The 6,743-nt window shown below is 35.7% G+C and overlaps 1 pseudogene; it reads right to left on the bottom strand.

Annotated features, from left to right (window-relative positions):
* Positions 1–3,070: 3,070 nt before the first annotated feature.
* On the bottom strand, positions 3,071–3,230 carry LOC126010354 (uncharacterized; annotated as a pseudogene).
* Positions 3,231–6,743: the final 3,513 nt, after the last annotated feature.

Raw genomic sequence — 6,743 nt, 5'->3', positions numbered from 1 at the left:
GAAAAACTGCTTTATCTATGTCTGAAAGAACACACAAATTGATTTTATTTAAAATATTCCCTGGGGTGTGAGATATAATGTCTTCTTGGCAAATCACAAAGGTTGATAGAAGACAAATAAGAGAAATCTTCTGCTTTACTTTAGGGCAGTCAGGGTTCTCAGAAAAAGATAAAAAAAAAAAAAACAGAGAAAGGAGGGGTACTTTTTAATTCTCTTCTAATCAAGAAGCTTCTAGATTTAAGAGGAAAGCATGATTGATTGGGCATATATTCTCTAGGATATTCTGAGTAATGAATATATAATAGTCATTAATATCACATTTGATTTATTTTTGTTTGTTATTTTGTTCATTTGAGGCCACACACAGAGGTGCTCAGGGTTATTCCTGGCTTTTGTTCAGAAATCACTTCTTGCAGGCTTGGGGGACCAAATGGGATGCTGGGGTTCGAATCCATGTTGGCTGTGTGTAAGGCAAACATGCTACCCTTTCTGCTATCGCTAGAGACCTTGAATTTTATTTCTATCATGATATTGCGAATTTGCAATGGTTAGATCTATAGAAGAGATAAAAATCCTTCAAATATAGATGTTATTTGAAAAACTACTTGGCAATGAGTTCTATCAGCTAGATACCTAAAACCTCAGGCAATTAAAAAAAAAGTGACGAAACAGCAATTAATTAATCTAGGAGTCAGATTTCTTAACTGTTCAATTTGAAGGGAAAATATAAGTTTTTGACCAGGATAATTAAGGATGTTTAACAAATGCAGTAAGTCTAATGAAAGGACTCTAATCCTTTAGCTACATTTTTAAACACAATTTTGAATGTGAATGAGTGGCCAACTCATTTTGACTTGTGCAGAAAACTCTCATGACCTATCAGATCTTTTTGTTTTATGCTGGAGATATGTAATAATATGGTATAAGCTAACATTTGTTTATAAAACATTGAAGAAGATAACTGAATAAAATCCAGCAATGTTGGTTATTTGAAAAGGACCTTGGGACCAGACAGATAATATAAGGGGTAAGATAAGCTGCCTTGTCTGCAGCAGACCCTTAATAATTTGATCCTAGCAGTATACCTGCTCACTCTGAGCAATGCCAGAATGATTCATAAGCAAAAAGACAAGTATATGCCCCAAGCTTAGCTGGATCCAAGCTTTCCCCTAATAATAAAATATAAAAGCATCTTGAATGGGTTTGGGTGTTAGAAACAGCTCCCTGTGAAAATGACAGGAGATGAATCATCCCCAATATTCAAAAGGAAAGAAAGAGAAGAGAATAGATATGTGCAAACATATTGCAGAAAAGAACATAGTTGCTATTGAGTAAAAGAAAGATTGCATGAGGACAGAGGGAAAAGAAAGATCAAACATCAGTTTGTTGGGTCCTGGGTTCTGAAAACGGAGGGATGCTATTTTGTAAAGGTCACATGGTGTAAGCCACATGCTATTATTCCACAAGCCTATTTTCTTTAACACCACCCCTAACTACCTGGTCATACCAGGTAGCCTCTCAAGAAAGGAAACGAGGGATCAGTAGGAAGGTACCCCTAAACAATAGCCAATCATTTTAAAGCTGGCTTTCATCAGAAAGATAGAACCTCCCTTTATTCCTTCCCTATATAACCCTCTTCATGACATTGGGTGAGATTCATCTTCTTCTGGAGATGCCTCTGGCAGGCCAGTTTGGGGGCTGTTGGCAGACAGATTAAAGTTTTCAGCTTTATTCTATTGTGGTCTAGTCCTCTCAGCTAGATGGATCACACAATTCATTAAACTGAATGGAAGACTCTGACAGAGTTTAAAATCCCTGCTGGGGGTTAGGTTTGTGCTGGAGTTGAGTGTAGGTGAATTATGGGGTTGAGTATGGGTGAAGGGTGATTGCTGGAGTCCAGTCCTGGGTGAATAGACCTGAAGCAGGGGCACTGCTATGATTAAGAAAAAAAACCCCACAAATTTTAGGGAGACAGCTTGGGGTTAAGGGGCTCACAGTCTAGTTGACTGAGAATGGGAATCCCAACTATCTTCTGCTTAGAAATTTTATTATTCATCAATAATATGTCATAGAAAGAAGGGCAGATAAAAACAGGTTCTCAATTAATGCTAACTAAGCCAAAGGGGGCCTTTAAGATCTCTTAAGGAAATTTGAGGAATGAAGATGTTAAGTATAATCTCTGAAGTTTGTCTTCCTCTGGGAAAGGGTGGCAGATATGAGATTGTATACTGGACTCCAGGGTGTTTCCCCTGGTCCTTGGCTTTCCCATAACTCACATTAAGAGTCCTCAGATCATTATTTGCACCTTCTCTCAGACGGACCTTTAGCTAAATTGGGTTGTTTCTTGAATGTCTTCTATTACAGAGAAGTCAACAACAACAACTATATTTAAATATGTTTGTATATAAATATGTTTTATAAATATAAATATAATATTTATAAATATTTCATATGTAAATATATATTTATATATATACATTTTATTTACAGAGTCATCTACTACAGGTGACCTTCCCACCCCCATCATGTGCTGAGATCAATAGAGGAAAAGCAGAGGCCACGTTAGATGATCAGAGATGAGATTTCAAGAAAACAGTGGGTCAAGTCCATGTATATTTCCATGTAGAACAACTGACTGTTCCTAGTCAAACATATGTCACCAAAATGAAGTGGAGAAAATAAATGTCCATTCTGATGTCAATGTTTCTGATGTTTAAAAATGGATGATTTGTATAAACTTACAATTGAGTTTTGTTTTATTATCTAAAAGTTTCTATGCTGATACTACAAAATAGCTCTTGGTTTTCTAGTAATATCAGACTCATGGAGACCTTTCCCCAGACAAAGGACTTGGAGGCCTTCATTGCCACTTGATCCTATTTATGATGGTAAGAGAAGACCTAGAGGTAAGATACCATTAGTGCTCAGACACCAGGTTTCTTAGTCACACCACTTGTCAGCCTTATATGATGAAAATACTAGGGGTAATTAGCTAAAAATTTCCCTCAAGATGAATGTGTGAGTCATGAGGCACATGCTCCTATGAAAACCTTTAAGGACTCTTTCTGGGGGGAGGTGCCCTGTTTCTGAATATACTGTAATACTAGGTCAATGCCTGGAATAGACAGAGCAAGCTCTTATTCTAACTCCCTGCTCTAAAAATCCATTTAATATTGTCCTCGGATAGAGGATATATCAGATAAGAACTTGATATATGGGGCCGGAGAGATAGCATGGAGGTAAGGTGTTTACCTTGCAGGCAGAAGGACGGTGGTTCAAAGGACGGTGGTTTGAATCCCAGCACCCCTTATGGTCCCTGAGCCTGCCAGCAGCAATTTCTGAACATAGAGCCAGGAGGAACCCCTGAGCACCGCCAGGTGTGACCCAAAAAAACAAATAAAAAAAGGAACTTGACACACACACACACACACATACACACACACACGCACACACACACACACACACACACACACACACACACACACACTACACTTGATCTTAGCCAAAAGGCCAAGAAGCAATGGGACTCATTAACCATATTTTCTGGCATATAAGACGATGTTTTAACCCATGAAAAACTTCTTAAAAATTGGGGGTCATCTTAAACATCTTATACATATATAAGTGCTTATATATTCATCTTTCAGGGCACACAGAGGAGCTGAGCTACCAAGCACTGCATCTCATCTAGCCACCTGGTATGTGGCTTTCCAGTGCTCAGTCCTCTGTTCAGCTTTTATGGGATACAGAGAAGACACTATGTCTCCCTCTAACTGTCCTAACTATCACTGTACCCCAGCCAGCTGCTCTTGGAGGAGCCTCCTCTCCCTGCTCTCAATGTAGATCACAATTAAAAAATCACAGTCACTCACTACAAATGACAAATGTAAAATGATTGTTGGCACTCCAAAATCTAGCTTTATTAAACATATACTGTTAACCTTTGCGGGTTCTACTTTTTCTCTTACATTTTTTAATTTCCATTTGGTGTGCATTAAAAGAGATGTAGTCTTTTATGACAAATAAGCCCAAATTCTATATTTTAACAGGAAAAGTAGGGAATTGTCTTATATGCACAGTTGTCTTATACTCCAAAAATATGGTATTTTAAGCAAACTTTGTGATGATGTAAATGGTAGTAATTATTTGATATAGGTTTTGCTTTCTTTCAATAACATCACACTTTAAAATGAGGCCCACAAAACTCAACAAGTAATTTACTCTGCTTAACAAAATCTGCCAATGTGAGTAAAAATGATCTTCACAGAGTTCCTCTTCAGGAAAAATTAAACCTCTTAAATAGTACCCAGTGGGCCAGAGTTTATTCCTGGCCATCATCACACTGGTTCTGTTCCCCTGAAGGTCCAGTGCTAGTACCCACACCACTTTTCATAGCCAGTAATGTAGGAAGCTATCAGGACTATACCAGAGCCCTGAAGGCTCTAAGTACTTGAGATTAAATTTGGGGCTTAAAATTTTGACTGTCTCCTTAGCCCTTCCTTCTATAGTTTCTAAAAATATTTGATTATGTGTTTCTCTCTAATACCATTAAAAATAAAAATCTACATTTAACTCCTTTTTTATTCATCCAACAATCAGTTTTTCTAAAACACTTATAAATATAATTGTTAGTAATATATAATATAACATAAACTATACACTCTACCATATTTTGTATATAATTTATGTATATCATATATTTATATGGAAATATAATACATAAATATGTAAATTTTAAAAATGATTACCTTATTTAAGCACCCTGGTTACAAACATGTTAGTAGTTGGATTTCAGTCATAAAAATGTACACCCCCCTTCACCTCTGCAACTTTCCTGCCATCAATGTCCCCAATTTTCCTCCTCCACAACACCCTACCTGTTTTCAGGAAAAGCATTCTATTTCTTTCTTTCACTATCATTATCATAGTAGTTGTTAGGGTAGTTATTTCTCTAACTGTGCTCACCACTTTTTCTGTTAAGCTTTATATCATGGGCTGGTCCTTTCAGCCCTCATCGCTATTATATCTGGGTATTTTTACATTACTATCTTTTACTTTCTTAAATACCACAAAAGAGTGAGGCTATTCTGTGTCTATCTCTCTTCCTCTGACTCATTTCACTCAGCATGTTAGTGTCTATGTCCATCCATGTATAAGAAAATTTTATAAATTCATTTGTTCCTGACAACTGCATAGATGTACATTGTGTTGATATACCATAATTTCTTTAGTCACTCATCTGTTCTCAGGCACCTGTGTTGTTTCCAGATTCTAGCCATTGCAAATAGAGCTGCAATGAATATAAGAGTGCAGAGGGCATTTTTTGGATTGTGTTTTTGTGTTTCTAGGGTTTGTCCCTAGGTGTGGTATCATAGAAAGCTTTATTTCCAGTTTTTTAAAGACTATCCATATTTTCCAGAAAGGCTGGTCTAGATTTCACTCTCACATGAGAGTCTATTTCTCCACACATCCACACCAGTACTGGTTGTTCTTGTTCTTTGTGATGTGCCAGTCTTTGTGGTATAAGATGGTATCTCATTGTTGTTTTGCTATGCATCTCCCTGATGATTAGTACTGTGGAGCATATTTTTAATATGCCCTTTGGCCATCTGTATTTCTTTTTTGAGGAAATGTCTGTTCATTTCTTCTGCCCAATTTTTGATGGTCTAGATGTCTTTTTCTTGTTAAGTTCTATCAGTATTTTGTATATCTTAGATATTAAACCTTATCTGATGGGTATTATGGGAATAATGTCTCCCATTCTGTGGATCTTAGTATCCTGTTACTTTTTCCTTCTGAGTTTACTGTAGTTTACTGTAGTTCCATTTGTTTATCTCTGCTTTTATTTGTTTGAACATTGGTGTTTTTTTTAAAGATGCCTTTAGTCATGAAGTGTTTTGTATACATTGTCTTCTATATACCTTATATTTTTGGGTCTTATATCAAGGTCTTTAGTCTATTTTGATTTTAGAGGTTTGAGTTTGCTTTTTTGCATATGGCTGACCATTTGTCCCAACACCACTTGTAAAAGGAGCTTCCTTTGTTTTATTTTGCTTTTCTTGCCCCTTTATCAAAGACTAATTGATTGTATAACTTGGAGTGATACTCTGAATACTCAAGTCTATTCCATTGATGTAAGGGTCTGTCTTTACATCAATACTGTGCTATTTTAATGATCATTACTTTGTAGTACAATTTAAAGTTGAGGAAAGTGATGCCTTCCAACCCTTTTTCCTAAGGGTTTCTTTAGCTATTAGTGGGCATTTATTGTTCCAAATAAATTTCAGGTGCATTTGATGCACATCTTTGAAGTAAATGAACAGCTAGTTTTTACATATTATGTATAAAACAAGGCATAATAATTTATGATTATTACATAACAAAGATAAATACTAATATTTACACACATAACATGTGCTGTATAGTTTGTAAAATCATATCTTATATATTATCTCATGAATTTTCACTATGGCATGTATATCACTATGCTCTTAAATGAAGAAAGAAAATAGTAACTCATGACACTGTCTTATATCTATAATGGAGAGCACATAGTATAAAATGTGGAACATAACATATTACCTAATAGCTATTCACAGATACTTTCTCTGAGTCCTGTATTCAATTAACTCTTGAGAAGATTTAAGATGCACAACCAACTTTTAAATTTTTATTTATTTATTTATCTATCTATTTATTTATTTACTTTTTGTTGATTTTTTATTACACCCAGTAATAAAAAA

This window comes from Suncus etruscus, chromosome 5 (assembly GCF_024139225.1).
Source record: "Suncus etruscus isolate mSunEtr1 chromosome 5, mSunEtr1.pri.cur, whole genome shotgun sequence".
NCBI lineage: Eukaryota > Metazoa > Chordata > Mammalia > Eulipotyphla > Soricidae > Suncus > Suncus etruscus.
Note: the sequence above shows the minus strand (reverse complement) of the source record. Positions and strands in the feature narration are given on the sequence as shown.